This window comes from Gigantopelta aegis, chromosome 4 (assembly GCF_016097555.1).
Source record: "Gigantopelta aegis isolate Gae_Host chromosome 4, Gae_host_genome, whole genome shotgun sequence".
Classification (NCBI taxonomy): Eukaryota; Metazoa; Mollusca; class Gastropoda; order Neomphalida; family Peltospiridae; genus Gigantopelta; species Gigantopelta aegis.
The window spans coordinates 105602201-105625310 of NC_054702.1; the positions used below are offsets into that span (position 1 = coordinate 105602201).

The window sequence follows — 23110 nt, forward strand, 5'->3', positions numbered from 1 at the left end:
AGTGTTAGATTGACATATTTGTTACAGGCTGCTGCACATCAAGTAGATCATTTTGAGTAATAGTTCGAGTTAAACTCACTGATTTGATTGGCAGTAATAACTGACAGTGGTTATAATTAGTACACGTAGTGTTATCTATATGCCCAGTACAGTCATATACATATAGTTCATGCACTTTTGTCTGGGCGTACAACTGTTATGCAGTGTTTGAAAAAGGCAACGAGTTTAGATAGCAATAAAGTCAACATGTCACCCTTTAAACCATCTGGCTATCCAGAAACGGGACCCGGGACAGACATGCTCGAAACCTTCGTGGTAAATGAGCATGTTAAAATTACCCGCAACCATTTAAACCAATTAAAACTAAGAGTACCCTGGTATATGTGTGGGCGTCAAGGGACGGATCCGAGGGAAGGGACAATGTGGACCTGACCTCCATAAAATTAAAGTCCTCCCCCCCCCCACTTTTTGTTGTACAATTTTTCATTTAAGTGCCATTTTCAGAGAGTTGGCCTATGTGCCCATTTGCCCTTGGTCCCATCCCTGAAATATTTCCTGACTGCACCCTTAGTGTGAGTGCGCGCGTGTATGTGTGTGTGTGTGTGTGTGTGTGTGTGTGTGTGTGTGTGTGTGTGTGCACATGTGTGTGTGTGTGTGCACGTGTGTGTGTACGCGCGCGCACACATATGTCAATGTATGTGTGTATATATGTTTGTCAGGTGTTTGATTGTTCTATCTGGTTATAACTTGTATTGTTATAAGTGTTGTGTAATACTGTATGCAATAAACTTTGTTTTCGTTTGCGGTTAGTATATCTCTTCACGTATGGTTTCATCAATTACACCAGAGCAGACGGAATATGACTCCTTTACAAACAGACAAGTTGATGTTGATCTTGTTTCGCATGCCAGTAATAGCATCTTTTGTCCAGGGTGACGGGGTTAAACTGTGTCCTTAGATCGCCCGGGTTGGACAAACATCGTGTTAATGTGCGTGGTTGCGTGTCGCCGTGCTAAAACGCGGACCTGTGTGGCAGCAGAGTCTTCAGGGTCTAGTGTATCGGAGCAGACAGCAGCCGGAGGTACATAACTTGAGACGTGAACGGACAACATGACATTTAATGTTTGTGTATGCCGAGAAGACAGAAACACGAAACTATTCGGGGTTTCTGGTATAGTTGTTACGACATGTGGAGGCAGGTGGGAAATAAAGGTCGCGGTAGAGTCTTTGTGTTGTTGTGGTACGTAAGATGTTTAGTATTTTACAAGCAACGTGCGCGGACCAGTACAGCAACGAGCTTAACAAACATAATAAAACATCAATATTCTTGTTTATATCTAATTAAGATTCAAGTTTGCTGCCTTGGACAGGTATAGCAAAACCCTGCTCTAGCGGCCACCTATATTAAGCAGTCACAAGTGTTAAGAGGCCACATTTTACATTATTTTTTAATTTCATTTCAACCTATTTTCGTGCTTATATCCAATTAAGGTTCAAGTACGATGTCCTGGGTACACACCTAAGCTATCTGGGCTGTTTGTTCAGGACAGTGGGTTAGTTTGTTAGTGGTTAGTGAGAGAGAAGAGGATTTAGTGGCCTTACACCTACCCATTGAGCCCTTAAGAACTCGCTCTGGGTTGGAGCCGGTACCGGGCTGCGAACCCTGTACCTACCAGCTTGTAGTCCGATGACTTAACCGAGGCCGGTTTTATATTATCATAAATCATCTAATATAGTATACATTGACTTGTATAAAGCAACCACCTGTCTTGATACACTTTTTGATACTCCCTCTGGTGGCCACTTAACGCAGGTTTGACTGTATCTAGAGAAATGATATGGGTTGGTGGTTACTTGAAGACAGGTTAGCGTACTGGTCTTAAAACCTCCCCACAATGCTGTTCACTTACTCACGGTTAGAACCTGTCCTGGGTCACGAACCTAATACCTTAAGGACGGTGGCTCAACTACAGCGCCGTGGTGACCTGTCGGAACACACATTTAAGAAGCAGGACCAAACCATTAACATAATGAATTTACATATTCAAACTAATATCGTAATAAGAGCAAGAAAGGTAAAGTAAGAGTTAACACATGTTTGAACCAGCGCTCCACAACTAGTATATGAATAGCTGTGGTATATCAGGTCCTGGATATATAAGTCTTCTTGCTACTGAGAAGAAGCAGCATGTGTAACAACAGCGTGTTTCGTCGTTAGTATGCGACACCAAGTTGCAAAATTACCATATGTTTAGCACCTAACTGTCGCCAATTGAGTGAGAAGTTGTTGAAAAAGCACTCGGTTCCTTTCACGCAATAATGTCATGCAATCTTAGCAAATCACAAGGATTAATTACAAGATCCCTACTAAACGCTGGTTCAATAATAGAGACCACCCCAGTACCGCTAGTTGGAAATGGTTGGTGCATGCACGTATAATCCACGAATGACCTCAGTATACAGGTTAGAGTGACAAGAACTGGCATGTAAAGTTGGACAGCAAACCAAATTAAAAGGCAGGAGATACTGTTAATATTGGAAGGGAACAAACTCTCCTAGATGGGTAAACAGGAAAGGGTAACGTGGAACAAAAGCTATGTGGCATTTGTAATGGGATGCGCAATATTTAATGTTACTTGGACTAGTTTGTTTTGGACAGATGATGATTTCATATTACCAATAAAACTAGGATCATTATTAAAAAAAAACCTTCAACAGTAAACCACGTGGCGCTCAGCTGTTACCCAGACCTGTTGACCGTAAACTGCTACATTTAAGACTAGTGAGCTTGGGGACCTTTCACCTTCAGTTAAATCTGCACCAAAGTGTCATGATGGAAATCTGTCACATCATCTATACTTTTAAATGGTCTAATACGTAACCATTGTCATAGGGTGAGTTAACGACCCGCGAAATCGTTTAGCGATGTTACATATGTTGACTGTCCATTCACCAGGGCAGATCACAACCCAGCGAGAGGATCAAATGAAACAGAAGACAGGATTAGGTGGTTTTCATTCCATTAGTTTGTTTTCAGTAGGTAAGAAATACAACCCTAAGAATTGTGTTACGGTCAGGATCAGGATTTAAGTTACGTTTATTCAGTCTTGTTTCAAACACGCTATGGATTAACGTTTAGTACTGCTGGTAATAAAACACTTTTATCTGAAACAGAATATTTATTACACGTGTTTCTGAGTAAATGAGAATTATTTATCTTACTGTTGTTAAGTTTGGTGTAATAGTGAGGTTATTAACTAGTCAAGTAAGTTTCTTGTTTACAATAAGATGCGTGTTTAATGTGATAGCCACGTGTGTGAAGTGAGTAATGTTGTAAGCACGTGTATAAGGTGGTAAACATGTCGATACAATATATACCTATTCATACAGCAATACATACAAACATACATACATACATACATACATATATATATATATATATATACGTATACATATATATAGCCGCACGTTCCGTTTGTTCGTAATCCCTGTCCGTATGCGTTTACGTAATCCATAATGCATATATTGATCGGATACGCATACGAACACGCGTTTGGAGACGCATACGTGGAATCTACGTTGCGGATTACGTGCATATACGTATACACATATATATTACGGACAAATATAATTTGCGCCATATACTATCTTCAGTTAATCGAAGTCACCGAGGAACTGACACAGTAATGACAAAACAAACAGACCAGAAACAATTTAGTTAAGTCTACCGGTCTCGGTGGCGTAGAGGTTAAGCCATCGGACTACAGGCTAACCTAGTACCGGCTCCAACCCACAGCGTGCTCCTAAGGGCTCAATGAGTAGGAGTAAGGAAACGTCACCCTCTTCTCTCTCACTAACCAACTAATAACTAACCAACTGTCCTGGACAGACAGCCCAGATTGCTGAGGTGTGTGCCCAGGACAGCGTGTTTGGACCTAAATTGGATATAAGCACGAAAATAAGTTGAAATGAAATAGCTAAGTCTGATATAGCAACACTGGCTCTTCCGTCGGGCAGTGTGCAGCTGGCTTCCTTCCCATTCTGCCTACAACCCACTTTGCCTACACCCATTTTGCCTACAACCCAGTATGCCTACAGTGTGAAAACGTGACATCCCCAGTTAATAGTGGGACAATCCCTATTATTTTGTGTCTCAAATCAATATAAAAATATTGTATTACATAAACAATTAAGATTATAATGAACATAAGTAATGTAATCGGGGCTTAGTTGCGCAAAGGTGATTTCATGCTCTTTATGGTGATTAGTATTAGTCCAATGATCCCATACTGTGATCTTTAATATGTAATCAAAGTGAAATGGCCTTCATGATTCTTTGATATAGGATTAAAGTTAAACTTTGTACAAAATATTTGTTTAATATTTGTGAGGTCATTTTATAGTTTAATTATTTTTGTTGTGTAATGTTAATCGTTTTTATAATAAAATATGTGTTTGTCATATTATTTTGTCATGTTATTTTTATACACAGCTAGGGACCATACATGGAATGCTCCACTTTTAACTGGGGAATCCATCTTTTCATATTGAGTGTAGGCAAACTGGGTTGTAGGCAAACTGAGTATAGGCAAAGTGGGTTGTAGGCAAAATGGAAGGACACCTGCAGCTGCACCCAACAGAGGTATTTCTCAATTAGTGTGATGTCACGCCACTGTTAATCCTATTTCAGGAAAATCTCACTCAAACAGTTTTAGCAGAATTTCGCGATTATCTGTAAGCCGCTGCGGAGAATGCGTCTCTAGTTTTGTTTAAGTAGGCCTACCTGTAAGTTGCTTACGTCAGATAGGTTAAGAATCAGACTTTAAAATTTAAATACGTCATGACGGAACTACTGGTATTACAGGCTAAGCTTATGAGCAGAAACACTAGAGACCGTGTTTAATTCGGTCCCAAGGAGGATCGAACTGTCGTTTTACAGTCTCAGTACATCTGTTTTAGACATTAAGATTAATCCTATACATGTATATTAAAGGTTTACCGAGCTAACTGTATTAATAGTATTGTCACGTCTAATGCAATGCTGTACCGGCGTCGTGGCAGGCCATCGGTCTACAGGCTGGTAGATACTGGGTTCGGATCCCATCCAAATACCGACTCCAAACCCTGAGCGAGTGCTCCGCAAGGCTCAATGGGTAGATGTAAACCACTTGCACCGACCAGTGATCCATAACTGGTTCAACAAAGGTCATGGTTTGTGCTATCCTGCCTGTGGGAAGCGCAAATAAAAGATCCCTTGCTGCCAATCGGAAGAGTAGCCCATGTAGTTGCGACAGCGAGTTTCCTCTCAAAATCTGTGTGGTCCTTAACCATATGTCTGACGCCATATAACCGTAAATAAAATGTGTTGAGTGCGTCGTTAAATAAAACACTTCTTTCTTTCTAATGCAATGCTATAAAACGAGAATCATATGGGCCATCATAGTGTTAACTAGGAATGTACGTGTTTGATAGTTGTATGCGATAAGGGTGTTGAGAAATGGAAAAATACGGAGAAACCTTTCTTTAACCACTGGCATAGCCATTATGTTTTATTTGGGGTCACTCACACTATGAGTTGATTGACTATAAAAGGTGTTGAAAAAACGAAATGTGATGCGGATGGGGTGCGGGTGGCCCAATGTGTCCCCTTGCTACTCCAGTGTCTTTAACTTCCTAACCTAGTACTCTATGGTTCACAAAACGCTGAGGTATGTATTATCCTGACTATGGGGAAATATAAAACTCTTGCTGATAATGGAAGCTATTTTTAAATACGATCATGGGTTCCTTCTCTCTCTGTCTTAATACCGGCACTGTGTTATGTTGGACACTAAACAACCACTGACTAAATAAACAAAGTAACAGTCCTTTCGATAAAGAACAGACGGTACCAGTCAGATTGGTACGGATTTCATTATAGGATGATTGTGTTCGGCTGTCAACACCGAAACGATATGGTGTTGACAACCGAACATAAAATATTTAGGTATGGTTCATCACCGCAATTGTTGTAACACGAGGGGGACAGTTTGCCAATTATATAATGTAACAAATGCCCACTTGAAGTACTGTCCGCTTCATTTAGTGACCCATGTCCCTGCCTTGTTCAACTGATGGCAGAACTGATGGGGAAGCCATGTTCCTGTGAGTGCTATGGAAAGTCTAGCACATTGTCAGGGCGACGACTGGTTAGCTGATTGGGACAGTCCGTTCAGTACATGTCGTGTACCTGCCAGCGGCCCGCTGCGACTCCATACAGGTGATAAATTAGACGTGGATCCATTCACTAACCACCGTGTACATGCCATTCACAGGAGAATACTAACTACCGCCCGCCAGACGCGACACAAAACACCCAGCTACGGTGCAGTTACCTTGCAGAAAAAGTTTTGTTCAGAAACGTGAGTCAAGCCGTACATACACTATACTGTGAACCACATAGAAAAGAACAGGCTGTGCTTCGTTAGCTTTGTTAATCGCTGCAATAAAAATTTCATTTGGGGGATCTGTGCAAGCTATAGACAGGCACATAGTATATCACCCATTTGAATTATGTTTTTGTATGTATGTTGTCTCAGGCATTCAATATTTTTAAAATATTTTTAAAAACGTTTTTATTGTCCCCAGGAACATATAAAAAGGCCACGGGTAGGTTCCGTTGATCATTGCTTTACAATCTAGGGTATTTCGGGATATATGCTAGCTATGAATAAACTGACACTTTAAATCGTATGGTGTATTACCCATTGTAGTTATATTTGTTGTGCCAATTCAATATTTTAGACAGGCTTTTGCCCGAATTAAACGAAAATTCCCGAATCTGGATAACAACATTTATTCACATTTACATTACTACCAAACAACTATATAGGGTTGCAAAGGAATAATTACCCATTTTTGAGGGTAGAATGACGGAAATACATTGTAAAAACATAGCACATTTCCCCCAAATATCTGTATAATGTTTGCCCGAATTTGAGGTTTTACTCAAGCACTTGCGAAGCAGTTGCCTCTTTGCCTCTTGTCTCGTACGCTCATGAAAATATCATTTCTACTACAGATTTGCACATTTACAGCGATTGTAAATTGGATTAAGTGACATAATTTTATACAAAGCACTGAGACGAATTATTGGCTAGTTAGGTGTCTCATAGGCTAACAATACAGACCATACTGCGCGTCATTTGGCTGTTTAATATAGGTACTACAGAAAGAGACAAAACCATCATGACGTATTGGCTATCAAAAGCTAAATTCTGCAAAACAACAACAGCCATACAAAAATCATCGACTTTTGTGTACTCAACAAAATCATTTGACAGGCACGGCGAAGCATGGGGGGGGGGGGGGGGATTTCTAATTCTGAATAGAAAATATTATTGGTAGTAAATCTTAAGGCAGAGCTTAATTTTACTTGTAGAAAGCAGGAAGCTGCATTTCAGGACATCTAGTTTTCAAAATGTTAAGGGGGAGCATACTCCCGAACTCCCAAGAAACTTTAATTTGCACCTCGATCTGAGTCAGCCCCCCCCCCCCCTCCCCCAATGTCTACTTGCTTCCGCTGTGCCTTTTTGATCTGTACATCAGACATTAATTAAATATATTCACGCCATTAAAAAAACCTATCAAGACGTTAATATAAAAGCTATGTCTGTCTCGTAGTCTCAACACTGAAAGGAACACCACGGACAAGCTGTGGAGGCAGACATAGACAGAGATACCTTGATCACTGACAGTGCTCTTTTTATGAGCCACCAAGTGACAGCGTGTCTCATACCCGCTCAATTAAAGGATGCACAAGGTGACACACAATCTACCCGTGTGAGTGACAGCGCTCTAATTATCCCGTAGGCCCGCACCAACGTGCTGGTAAAGGAGTGTGATATGTTTAATAACTGGAAGATAAAGCCTTCAGAAAATCCACAGGAGACTCGGGTTGCTTTAACACGTGTGACAAAGATCACGTGTTGCAGTGTAAAATAGATTGTGTTAAGCTACACGTATGAAAACACACAGACTGCTAGTGCTATACAGTTCTCAAATGTTATATTTAATTACATACTGAAAGGTATGCCTGCAAAAGTTCCATATCTAACTTGGGAACAAAGGTTGATGGATCAGTAATAAAGAGCTTTAGCGGTTGCCACCACTCCATTTTCAAACATCTGTTCCTTTAGCTTGAATGTCCTTCAGCAGTATCCTATTTATATGTAAGGATAATGCTAGAGATGACTGTGTACTATTTTGGGAATCTTGGACAATCAAATGGTCGCCAGCTATTGTGTCTGCAATACGCGTTTACCCACTGGTAGAATGACTTTAAACTTACATGTCGATAACCAGTATCAACGCTACACGATAAAATATGATGCCCTTTGCGAAACTGCATTATTCTTTATCCTCACGTAAACACAGGATACGACTAGAAGACACTATTTTCATGCCTGAAAAGTTCCACCTCTCCATCAAGAAAATAATTAACCATGACCTCAATTGGTAGGCCAATGTTCAGTTACAAAGGTCATGATTGTTTTGTTTGAACGATGTTCCGTTGCTTTGACATTGTATACCTTAGCAACCCGTAAAAAAACATCCCGAAAATGGTCCTTATAACGTTTGCACTGACTCGGCAACACCGCTTCCCGCCATTGTTCGTTCACAAGTAATGAGTGATTAAACGAATGAATGTTGAACATGACCTCAGCACAAAAAATATACACCAGTTAATACTAACAGGTCTAACATTTTAAGAAACCATTCGAACAAAATTGACCACCAATCTGTAATTTACCAGCATGAGACAGGTAATAACGTGTTTGAGAAGATTAGTTTGCTCTGCTCCTCATTTGTTGGGTTTCCACTATAATTAAGCTGGCATAAAATACGGATGTGCAAATTACCAACAGTTAACTGATACATTCCGTCGCCAGTATTTAAACATTTGCAGTTGAAGTCATTCATTATTCGCCACGCAACGACAAAATCTCTGGCTCTAACAAATCTGTCCCCGTGCTTGGCATATAATGATTGTTGTTTAAAAACCCGAACGAATCACCCGCATAAGGTCCTGCATTTCATGCTAAATGGACTGAGAACCAGCCGTACAAAAGCCGTAACATGTTCAAATGAACAAAGAATATACTATGTGCCATTATTATTGGAGAACAGTACACGAAAGCAATTGTTTTTCAATAGTGTGCCAAATACCCATTACAGTAAAAAAAAAACCCAACCCCCCCAACCCCCCCCAAAAACACACAACAACAACAACGAATGACCAAACAAACGACAAAAACATTAAAACACCGCAAAACACCCTCTCCCCTAACACTAAATGCCAAAATAAGATTTACAAATACAGTTTTGTCCATAAAAAAAGTTTTCAAATTTTAATATTATTTTACAAAATTAACATTGTGATCTTATTGCACGTTTTCTTTCACACTACACATGTCTTGATCAAAGAGAAATAGCCTCATGTCCTTTAAGAATGGACTATCATCAGGCTTAAATGTATACAGTAAGTCTCTATCTTTTACACGTGTAACTACTGCAAGAACCTGCTACTTGTCAAATGGGCGATGGTAGATCTCAATTTATTAACAGTTTTAATAGTTTAAGCGGTCATTTATAACAAGTGTATCTTCTATACAACAATAATGTCACAGCGCCGCCAAAGAAGTTCGGGCGGAAAATGAAGTAATTGGTCACATATTCAGACGTACATGCTCTCATAAATAATTGAAATGAAGCAATAGTTCTTAGGATATTACCAGACGATACGAGGGCAGGCTGTGAGGTGATGTTTCCCTTTTCACAATCATAGGCTTAACGGGCTTATTTTTGCCCTAATTAAACGAAAAAAGTCGGAATCTGGATAACATCATTTATTCATATTAGTATTACTACCAAACAGCTATACAGGGTTGCAAACGAATCACCACGCATTTTTACATGGATTACAACTAATACTGTGGGTAGAACGATTGAAATACATGATGAAAAGATTACAGGCCAGCTCAATTTGCCCGAATACCTCTATCGTTTTAGCCCGAATTAGAAGATTTGCTCCAGCACTAAGGGGGCAGTTGCTCCCTCATCTGCCCCCATGTCTGTGATGTTTGTAATAAAAAAGATCTACAAACTCACCATATATAAAACAATTTGAGTGCCTCCAAAACACGTTGCATACCACAGAAAATACTTCATGCCTCCCAACAAAATACGTCATATAATACAGAAACTACCAATCACCCCACAACACAATGTATCATATAATACAGAAACTATTAAACACCCCACAACCCAATGTGTCACATATCCAGAATGTACTAAACACTCCACAACACAATGTGTCACATAATATCCAGAAAGTACTAAACACCCCACAACACAATGCGTCACATAATATATACAAACAACTAAACACCCGACAACACACTGTGTCACACAATACAGAATGAATGAATGTTTAACGACACCCCAGCACGAAAAATACATCGGCTATTGGGAGTCAAACTATGGTAATGCAAATAAATAAAGTGATGATCAACATCAATATAAAATTCAAGATTTAAACAAAAACAGTGCAAAAACACAAATATCACAGAATTTTACAGATACTGAATTTTACTCAAAATTTTAATTTTAATTTTGTGCTGTATTGGCCATTCTCAAAAAGAATGTTACAGCCCTGCACCACGGTGAGGTTACAGCACGCGCAGGGGCACAATACAGAAACTACAATACTTAGCTTTTTGTAACACAGAACGTCATATAATGCAGAAACTACTAAACGCTCCACAATACAATGCATCACATAATACAAAAACTATACTAAACACCCCTCATTCAAGACAGATAAATAAAACATAAAAACCCCAAAATCAAACTACTAAACGCCCTATAACAAAATGTGTCACATAAATACATAAGTATAGTTAGCTCCTTGCAACATAACGTGTCATGTAATACAGAAACTACTCAACGCCTCACAACCCAATCTGCGACCTAAATAAACTTGACACGGTTGGTGTTTTTTGTTTGTAATATAAGAAGAGTTAAATAATAAAAGCGCCTTAAAAAAACAGACAACCGTATTATCCTGTATTATGTTTACATATCGGATAAAGACACATTGAGATGCAGTGAAGTTTCACAATGACGTATCTAGTGCATGTTGGATACACAAAGAGTCTCACGTTTAGACTACTGGGTACATACAGCTGTTAATGGGCATCAACATATCAAAGTCAAGGCCAGTCTTTACAGTTATACATTACGTGTTATTCAGAGAAAACTGTTGTAACGCCCGCTATTCAAATCTGAATGACAAAACCGCAATACTCGATCAGGGCCGTATCTCTGCACAGTGCAGAGTAGAATGGGCATTTGGCAAAGTAGTGGATAATTCCATGAATCTCTGTCTAGTGCCTCATCTATAGGTGGAGAGCCACTCTCAAGGAAATCCTTTACTGGAGATTTCATCCCTCTTGCACCGCCATAAAGAAGACTGCCACTCCCAGACTAGTTTACTAAATCAAGACTAGCACCGGGAAGAGCTCATTGGAATAAATACAGCTGTGGTGCACGCATGAATCTCTGGTACAACAATGATGATATCAGGTGATCGCGAGCCATCATATGATCATATATACATATACAGCACCAACAAGGCCATAATGACAATGATTATGATGATGATGATGATGATGATGATGACAGTGACAATGATGATGATAAATAATAATAGTTATTATTAAAAACAAAGTGTCACAGGTGACGTGACTTGGAAATACACAGTGTATGTCCCTCTACAATTAACGCTCGCTATTCTAAACCGTCTTAGAAACAGTTAACAGATAAGAGCGTCATCTAAAACTGAACGAAGTTATTTATTTTGATTTATGGCTACGAAGCTGTAATCTAGTGATACATCAAAACATCGATAACGAGTGGGAGATGACCACAGTTTAGCTGGTTGAATAAAACACTTTACTGGACAAATTAAAAGTAGATATTTTCAGCCAATATTCTATTGGACCATTAGCTAGGTTAAATGGCTCGCGACCCTGCCTTGAAATATCACGAGCATCAAAAGGACACACCCTAAGGACCTGAACACTGACTTATAGGGTACTGAAATGTAAAATCCTGTACGTCTCGATTCCAGAGATACCTTTGTTAACACTCGCTGACCCGCTGGCCTGCTTTTGGCATGCTTTATACAGGTCAGTAAACCAGACGAAAAAATGACACACACAAAAACAAGAGCCAACAAAAGGGGAACAACTAGACGATTGGTATCTTGCCGATTGGTGTCTGCCCATTGTTTTGGGTGTATCAAACTCCACGCTGTTGTCACAGGTGATTGTGATAAGGCAATTGGTGGAAATGACGATTAATCACATTGTGACAGCGACGTAACCGAATACCGCACAAGTCTTTTCGATGGAGGAAACTGGTTTTAGTATAATAATTATTTGTTAATGTAACGATAACAACATCTAAACAACTAAAGTGATGTGTAAATATTTAAAATATCTGAAATATTTTTAATGCCTACGCAAGTTGAATTAATAAGTGCTTCATTAGAATGTTGAATAAAAAAGTGGATGATTTGAGTACGAGTAGATGAAAAATAACAGTATTGTAAAAAGGTTTATACCAAATATGAGGACCCAGAGGCCAAAACTCGTTATTTTTAAACATACCCAACTCACTTTTGACCGTTAGATACGTTTCGAAATAACTATATGTAAGATAAATTGTATCTAATGACCAATCGTGTAGTATGTCTGTAAATTGAGAGACGAAACTCCCTTCTGTCACGTCTGTTCCAGGTGTCTATTTGCAAAAAGAGTTGTTTTGTGTAACCTTGCCGTGAACGCGATTGTATATACTATAGCCTTTGATAAACCAGTCGTGGAGCACTAATTGAATATATTCCATTGATGTAACCAACATTTATTTTATTGTTATAACTTAATTTTATTTAGTAAATCATTATGATTATTAATAACGCATCAAATAAATAAAGAACATTCAAGACGGAATATTACAATCATCAAATGTTGAAAAATACATACAAGGTTTGAATTGAAACAGAAACAAAAATACATACACGGTTTGAACTGAAACAGAAACAAAAAAAAGACATACAAAGTTTGAATTGAAACAGAAACAAAACGACATACACGGTTTGAATTAAAACAGAAACAAAACGACATACACGGTTTGAATTAAAACTAAAACAAAAAGACATACACGGTTTTAACTGAAACAGAAACAAAAAGACATACACGGTTTGAATTCAAACCGAAACAAAAAGACATACAAGGTATGAATTAAAACTAAAACAGTCACGTATAAGATTTTGTCGGCAAATTTGAAATATTGATATATGATATATGAAATAAAAAGCTCTGTAAAACAGGCTCGGTTAATTTATGCTGTTTCAGTCTGGCTGTAAATGGAGAATATCTAACGGGCGCCACTGTGGTCTATTATGTAATAAAGAAGTTATTACAGGTTCTACAACTGTAACATGCATGTACGGCGTTTAGTAGATTTAAATTATATGTAGCACACATAAGCAGACAAAGGGGAAAGGGTGACAGTAGTCTGACGGTTATGTAATGTAGTCATGGTATTGCTTGATGTGGTTATACTTTAGTAGTATGTAAAACTAAAACTTTACATTAAATTGTAAAACGTTATCTAATAATATTATCAATACTTATTTGTAGTGCATAGCCAAAAGAGGTAAATATTTCCGCATTCTACTAAATTTAATAGATTTAAATCAAGACACGTTTACAAACAACAACAGCAATCAAACACCACTACCACCACCACCACCACCAACAACAACAACAACAACAACAACAACAACAACAACAACAACAACAACAACAACAACAACAACAACAATAATAATAATAATAGCAGCAGCAGTAACCAGCACAGACGAATAATCAGTAACCGATACCACGTCCCAGCAACTAGCAGTGGGACATCAATGGACAGTGACAGTTCCTCTTCCATCAGACCAAGACTTCATCATTAAAATAATGGCTTTGAAGACAGAGGGTCACCTTATCACCTTGAATGTTTTTGGAAATTAGGGGCCACAATCTCTAACGTGGGTACAAGCCGTATTTTTATCGTTATTTAAATAGGGTAGGACAACAAAAACGTACATTTTCGTCCTCAAGTGGGGAGCAGTCTGAGCCAATAAATGTGTTGTATTTGCATGCAGTAAAGACACATGCATTGCATTACAGTCTTTAGTCAGTACCGAAAGCATCAAATAAAAAACAACACGTCCAGCCTGAGTAACCACGACTGCTTCGGAATCGCCCGTAATTAGTGGAAAAAAGAAACCGGAAAGGCGTAACACAAATACCATGACCAGTTGAAAATAATGAGTAAGACATTGTTTGAAATGACACAGTTCTCGGTGACATGGATACGTACGAAATACTTCCTTTGACAAATCCGTTTTCTTATTTTCATAACAGCATAACAACAATTTATGTCTTGGATATGTTATGTTGACTCACCAAGTGGGGCTATGTGTTCACTTTCTAGAGGATTACGACCATCTTAAAATAACCCACGTTATTGGAGTATACCTGGCTTGAAAACACGTGTACATCATGCATACGATGTTTAATCCAGTAATGATTCTGTCATTTTAACTTTAAAACTCAACTTATTGACTCAAAACAAATGTAGTAGTGCCTGGTTTGGGGCCCTGGCATCGCTATACTTTACATTCATGTCATTATGCATACGTGAATAGTACTATGAACATGCTCGTAGATACATGAACAACATAGATTTATCGTTTTATGGAGTTAACAGAGAAGCTTGAAATAAAAAAGATCAAGGGAAGGAAGAACTAAATCTTTGCCAGACATATATTGTGTTTTATGTCCACGAACTGTGGTCAGTGTGATGGAACTTTCCAGAGATCACATTGCAATATGGCAGTTTTCTTCTCAATGTAAGATATTCTCACAAGACCAAGCTATTACGACGATAGGGAAAGTCTTATTGGCCAGTTAATTTGAAGACACCTTATGTAAATGTATGCATGAATTACACCCGCTTGATGGTCACTGGGATTTCTTTACAAATTTCCCTTGGGATGTATTTTAGCATTTTCATTTTACACCAGTTCTGTGATTCCTGTACCAAAACGAACACACTGGCCAAAATGCCAGCCAGTTTTATTGATTGAATAAATTATTACATGACGTATTCTTACAGTATCTGTCTGTCTGTCTATAAATATGTTTTTAATTCTTTACTCTGTTTCAATTAAACTTTGAATTTTATATTGATGTAGATCAGCACTTCATTCAAGTATTTACCTTTGTAAGTTAATAGCCTAATAGCCATTGCATTTGTTTTGCTGGGGTGCCATTAAACATTCATTCATTCATTCATTCAGTCAGTCAGTCAGCAAGTCGGTCTTTTTCTCACTGTCAGTATTGTTGATTTGTTTTTCATTAAGACGATCCCAAAATATAACATTATAACGCAACAGAAAATTCAACAGCCGCAATACCACCACCATCATCACCAACATCATCATTATCACCACCACCACCACCATCATCATCATCATCATCATCATCACCATCATCATCATCACCACCACCACCACCACCATCATCATCACCACCATCATCATTGTTATCATCATCATCATCATCATCACCCACGGTGTGACATGGTTTAATTATAAAACAAACAAATTAAAATTCTATTTAACAAATCATATCTCTCTTATAGCAGTGTGATCTATTTTCCAGCAGTTTGAACAGATTTGACGTTGTCCGCGGTGTCCCTCTAATGAGCACACAAACACGAGGTGACGGCGGCCTCTGTATTGACATCAGGAGCACAACGTCGTCAGTGTTTGTCCTGTCAGACTCGCGAGCCATGTCAAATTTGTCATCTTAGTTTTGAAACCGTCCCACGACCCATCAAATATTGATTCTCGTATCTTTCCCCTCCACAACAAGGCCAGTTTGTTTGTTTCCAGAATTATGAGTGTACTGCTTAAAGAATGTTTCACCAACATCGACTGCAATTGTAGTTATCTCGTTGTATGGGTTTATAGCGCGCGTAGCTTTAATACAATTTTTTATTTATTGCAGAGCCTATACATTTTGTTCAATCAGCTGTTATTAGGTGTCAAACATTTGTTAATTCCGATACTAGGTCTGAAGAACAAGAGGCGAATCTCGTTTCCACCACGAAGATATTATTTTTCGATTAGTATTAAAGGTCTTTTATATGCATTTACAAGACAGCATATACCATGACCTTTAATATAGCAGTCACGGGGGAGTAATTAGAATGGAGATAACACAGCGTGACGTTTAACGGGTAATGTTCGTGTAACCCCCTCGCTTTATAATAAACCTAACCTTATACAAGGACATTTCTTTTAATGATTATTAATTATTCCATTTCAGTATTAACGTACAAACAGACCTGTTGCAATATTATTAATAACATAGCATTAAATATATTTTATCACTGAGAGATGTTGGATTTATTTTGCTAATATTATAAAGGTCATAACTTTTTTTTAAATCGTTGAAATGCGAGTTATGATAGTTTGAAAAGTGAAGCGTTATCAGACTCGGTAGATAAGATAAAACGTCCTATAAAGCTGGGAGGCTGTAAATCTGACCTGTCGCTCTCAGAGGATGAGTTACGTCGAGGAACACGGCTAACATAAATCATCAAACTCATCTCGCAGAATAAGCGAGATTCACTGTCCACAGTCTGTCTTATGTAATTGGTTTCATCCATTGGATACACCCAGGAAGACCCATGTAGCTCAGTGGTAGGCCATTCGCCGGAGGTAGAAGCAATACCCTTTTAATGGATCTTGACGACAAAACCATTTACAATTTAAAAATCGTATCTATGCACAAGGCAGAGCAAAAAGGATATTAACAATGTGGTAATGACTCCCATGAATAACTGTCAGTGAACCAGTTAAAGTTTGTTTTGTTTAACGACACCGCTAGAACACATTGATTTATTAATAATCGGCTATTGGGTGTCATTTTGATATATAGTCTTAGAGATGAAATCCGCTACATTTTTTTTATTAGTAACAAGGAATCTTTATATGCACCATCCCACAGACAGAATAACACATACCACGGGAATCACCGTCAGTTTCTTCGCCTATATGAGGACAGCCAGTTTTCGGGATGATACAATTTTCCAAAGTTGCCTGAAGTAGGACTACTACTTCCAGGACTGATTTGTCTAATCTAAATCTTAAATCATTGATTAAATCCTCATTTCAAACACCAATCACATACCGAAATCCGTGGTATTTGCCGTTGTCTGTGAAAATGCATATACGATATACTTGCTGCTAATCAAAAGAAGCTTACGTAATATCAGCGGGTTTCTTTTCTCACTCTCTAAAGCAAATGGCGTATATTTGTCATTTCACAACAGATGATTTTAAACAATGTTCTGAGGTGTTGCCAAACAAATATACATTTCCTGTCAACCTTCACCCATATTCTTTGATATTAACCTGAAAACTGTTCTACTTATTTCTTATTTATTGACAAATAAAGCTCACAGTCAAAATGAAATACAACACAGCTAATTATATCAGTCCCCTGGAAGTAGTTTTATGTACAAGCAGTCATGAATGGCGCCCTTGGACCAGACTAATTATTTTTTTGCGTGCAAATCTCACATTCAATGCCATAATTACATAAACCATAATGTATTCCATCGTTCGTTTTGAATGAAAATATTGTGCATGTTGCGTGAAAATGTACCATTAAATTTATAAAAATGTATATCATATACCGGCAGATATACAAGCATATTTTATTATATAAAGATATTTTACTAACCTTGAGTTTGAAGAAACTGTCCAAAAGATCCAAATAGATGAACAATCGAGGCACACATAAAATAATTCCGATTTGTGTGAATTTGCGTGTTGTGAATCTTTTAAAAAGCTTTTCAGTTCATCGTGTAATTTTTGCAGGTCTAGCGGTGTCCGTCATATCCCCGTCACTCACAAACATTCAATACTGGGCGCCTTTACCTGGACGATACCAAGTTGAACATAGGGAGGCCCGCCTCGGTGACAGATACACGCAGTGATAGACGATTACTATACTTAGTGAATGAAAAAAAAAAAAAGAGATCGCAGAACCAAAATATTAAAAACTACTTATTCAGCTTTACGTGTATTTACGAGATATCATAAATCAGATGTAAAAAAGACACCACCTTACTTTTGCGGGTCTTGACGGTGAGTGGTGTGTTGATAACCTTTCGCCTGCGCTGACGATATGTAACTGAATTATATCTCAAGTACCCTTATGTTACGGTCATGCATCGCACTGACTGCAACACTCAAATGTTATCTATGGGATATAGTCGCGTTATTCTGCCTGAGTCAGCTAACTGGTTAACGAGCCTTTAGAACGACTCGGATTAAATACACCTTTTTATTATTTGACTATTGAAATATGCTTGTTAAAGGTATTGGATATGCATGTATTAATGTCTTATTTGACAACTAAATCGAGTGTCATGTTTTGAATATGACACGGCTTAAGAAGGCCGTTTTATTTCCGTATTAGTTAGCCTAGTACATATACATTTTACAATGTCAGTTGATAATCTTTTAAATAGTGTTCTAAGCATTACTCATTCTTGAACACTTTTTGTTGTTGTTGCAGTTCATCTTTACATTCAGCAACGTAGCCTATTATTATTATTACTATTATACTATTATACAAACATACTTATAAAATTATAATAGGTAAGCAATAACGCCAGACGTACCAACCCGGCTACTGTTTAAGCTGCAATCGCGCCTCATTAACCCAGAACATCGTTTACTGATGTACAACACAAATACAGCTACACCTTTAATACATTTTGGATCTCTTATCAACAGAAACAATCAAACTACATTGATCGAACATACAAACCTCGTCATTATCTCTCGATTTCATTGTATATATGCTTATATGTACTTGATGCAGCCCTTGAATGCGTTCTGGCCATTGCATGTGTTGCGGCTGCGACTGCGGCTGCGACTACGGCTGCGGCAGGCGATCGGAGCATCCATATCAACTACGTGCAGACAACAATCAGTAAAAACACCTCGGTGCATTTTTATACTAAACCTAATAAAAGTAGAGTCGTGTTTTGAACATATTTATAACAGGTATTTGTCGTGTTCATAAATGCTATGTATTTGAAACATATTACATCAATATGAACATTTAAAGAACACGTAAGGCGCAAATTCTGTTTCTCCGTAATCATAAACCAAAATGGCGGCCATAACGCCGTAAGCGTCGTTTTCTTACTATTATTAGTTTTATTTATTTTTAAACCAAATATTTTTTAAATTGCACACAAAATTGGTAATGTTTTGTTATCTCCAAAACACCTTTACTTTTCTTCTTAAGTCAAACCAAACCTAAATTATTTATAAAAAAACCCCAACATTTTTATAGGAGGATGGGACGTATTATGAGTATAGGCTAGATGTATAGGGTTAAGACGCGTTTTTGTTTCAGAAATAAGAATGCACGAAACGAAACTTCTTAATGCCTTCTACATACTTTCCATTTTTAACGCAATTTATGTTTTAAAAGGTTTTTATTTCAGGATTTGGTTACATAATAAGATAAGCATTTAAAGAACGAGTTCTCACAGGTTCGTAATGGCTGACAATGTATTTTACGTGGTCTAGATTGACAAATGACATTAAATGTTGTTCACTTCTATTAATTTCAGTTAGTTTCAAGTTTACACGGGCGATATTATAACGCCTAATAATAAAATGATGTCATTGTCACCTTGAAAAGGACAAGACATGCATGCCTCTTCCTCCTTAGGTGGTGGTGCCTAGTAGTGGGACAAATGCCACCCAGAAATATGAACAAGTCCCCTTTGTAGTTTAAACATTCTCGTTTTGGCTAGCTACAGAAGACCCCGTATTGTTATGTCTTTTGTGCCCTGAATTGTTTGGGGATTTTTTTTTTTTTTTTTTACTCATAGTTAGTTTCGGCCAGGTCCGGCCCTGGAATAAGTGATATAAGATTTCCTAAAGGTAAGCCCTGCGATCAAACATATAAGTTGGTTATAATTGATAATGTCGCCAATGACAATGGTGTGAAGGGAACACGGCCGCTATTGCATTTCCTTTGATCCAGGAGCGTCCGAGCTACGGTGAAATGAGGTACCATAAAAAAGAAATCAAATTCTAATTGCTGTCGTCCAACCATCTAACTGATATATAATGTTAACCCATTTAACAGATGGTCGTAATTTTTTTTTACTGAAATCAACAGCTGTCAGCACAACTTCAAACCACGAATAGTGTCCCGTTTAAATACATAGTGAAACCTGTCTAAACAGGACTCTGATAATACCGAAATCCTGTCAAAACCGGCCAAATTTCATTTTATTTTTATTTAAACCATGTATTAAAAACCTGATAAAACGGGAACATGTATTATAATGTATTATAAATCATATTGGAATCGTGTTGATAAAACGTTTGTGACATGCATTATATATATATCTCAATATACTAAGGAAAGGAACATTATAAATTACGGCTATTTGGTGTCTGGCATATGATTATTTCGACATTTGGTCACACAGACTACTTCTAATGATAAAGCATCAAGAAATCCACTTTCGCACAGACAAGACAGTTCGTACCATAACATACCATATATTATATACTACCATCTCTCTCTCTCTCTCTCTCTCTCTCTCTCTCTCTCTCTCTCTCTCTCTCTCTCTCTCTCTCTCTCTCTCTCTCTCTCTCTGTCTGTCTCTGTCTATCTATCTATCTCTCTCTCTCTCTCTCTCTCTCTCTCTCTCTCTCTCTCTCTCTCTCTCTCTCTCTCTCTCTCTCTCTCTCTCTCTCTCTCTCTCTCTCTCTCTCCTCTCTATATATATATATATATATATATATATATATAGGCAGACAGAGAGAGAGAGAGAGAGAGAGAGAGAGAGGGGAGAGGGGAGAGAGAGAGAGAGAGAGAGGGGAGAGAGAGAGAGAGAGAGAGAGAGAGAGAGAGAGATGGTAGTATATATAATATATATATGTGTGTGTGTGTGTGTGTGTGTGTGTCTGTCTGTCTGTCTTTGCATCCCTCTCTCAATCACACACAGTGCATCAAATCAAACCAGACGACACATGTTAAAATATGTTTGGCTATGTTTAGCGAGCTATATACAACTTTTCAACTAACATATACACACATATATAAATATTACACCATATCAGCCTTAAATGTAACAAACTAAAATAGGATAATTTGTTTTGCTCGTTCATTTCGGAAATAACAGGAAGCGTTCTTGACTACAATAAATTAACTCAAAACTATATGACACGTTTAAAGTACGAGTGCAGCTGGTACACAGTTACTAGTTCAGTTGAAATTACACACTGTTGCTGACTCGATTAAAAAAAATCCCAACACATTATAACAGCAACTCATGTCACTTGTCTGACAGACATGACATTATTATAATATTCTCTATCAAACGTTCGTGGAATTTCCAACTTTGACCTGATGATATGCTGTTTGATATAGCGGTACATACACACACACTGTTGCATCATACATAACACAAAGGTAAATATTCAGTCCAAACACGGTATTCCATCTCCACATATTAAGTACACTTTCATAGCTCGATCACTGTAACCCAAAACACAATAGTTTTAGTTTTAAAAAATGTTTGTATGCAAAAGAATGTTCTAAACATACCTCAATATTGATGTACATGTATATGTGTATGGATTAATAGATGTATGAATGCATGGATGGATGGATGCATGCATGCATGGATGTGCATACATACATGCATGACATATATACTGATAAGCTGACAGAACGACTGATAAGCAGGTATGTAGGATGTACGCTGACACAAGGACCAGATCAAAGCCACCAGCATAATTTGTAAGTAGCTCATAAGTCGAACTTCAGATGTGTCTGTTAGACTCTCTATAAAAGGACATCCATTGACTAACAATAGCTCCCAATGCGACCGGGGATCGTTTTCAGATCTACCCCCTCATTAACATAAATCGACATACATTACTGGACCGCTTGGGGAGTCTCTGTATCCGAGCCTGTGATAGCTTTCTCCTGGCACGCCGTGTAATGAAGTCATCAAACAAAAAAACACTAAAGTTAATTCGGGTTTCTTCTCCTGAATCCCGAACCGATATTTATCGCTTGGGTCTTAGTGACTTCATGATCCGCGACAGGTGACGAAACGGAGTATAAATGCCCCATTAAACGATGGTTCATTGCCGATATTTTCACCAAGATGGGTCTTTAAACTCACACCCCGGGTGGTCAGGTATACAAACATTGCCGTACTGGAGAATAAGCAACAAAGCCACTTTTAAAAAGTACACTGAAAATAAAGCTCGGTACTGTACCTTAAAGGGACAGACCCTAGTTTTAAAACACTACAGCATATTTTATACTATTAGAGTCCTTCATGATCACTGAAGTCAAACATGGCTTATATTGTAGTGTTTAGATTATTCATTTCCCTACAAACGAAGTGTTTCTGGTCACCCTGGTGTTTCTAATACCCCAAAATGCATTTTCCATATTTAAAAAAACGCACGTGCGTCTAAGAAGTAACGGTTATGGAGTCGCGTTTTAGTCTACTTTTAAGGGTATTTCAACGTCACAGACTCTTGTTTCACTCTGTTGTATCCAAATTTGTTACAGGGTTGTAAATTAACCAAACTGAATGTCCATTTTTACGGGTTGAAACTAGGGTCTAGGTGAAAAACATGCCTTAGTATTAAAAAAAAACTAGGGTCTGTCCCTTTAATAACAGTGTTACACAAATACCTGTTTTCACTTGCTTTTACTTTTGCTAAACCACAAGCATTACGGTACTGAAGAATAAACAACAAAGCCACGTTTAAAAAGTGAACTGAAAATAAAGCGCTGTACTGTACCTAAATAACAGCGTTACACAAATACCTGTTTTCACTTGCTTTTACCTTTGCAAATATCTGTTATAA

At 37.9% G+C, this 23110-nt stretch overlaps 1 protein-coding gene across 3 annotated transcripts in view; it reads right to left on the reverse strand.

Moving 5' to 3' along the window:
* The window catches only part of LOC121371665 (papilin-like), a 172448-nt gene extending 154049 nt beyond the window's left edge, over positions 1-18399 (reverse strand). For 2 of the 3 annotated variants that reach the window (XM_041497729.1, XM_041497727.1), the window contains exon 1: positions 17916-18268. The gene's annotated coding sequence lies outside the window, so the exon portion shown is untranslated. Of the gene's footprint in view, positions 1-17915; positions 18269-18305 lie in introns of those variants that run through there. The other variant, XM_041497728.1, reaches the window with a different exon arrangement.
* Positions 18400-23110: the final 4711 nt, after the last annotated feature.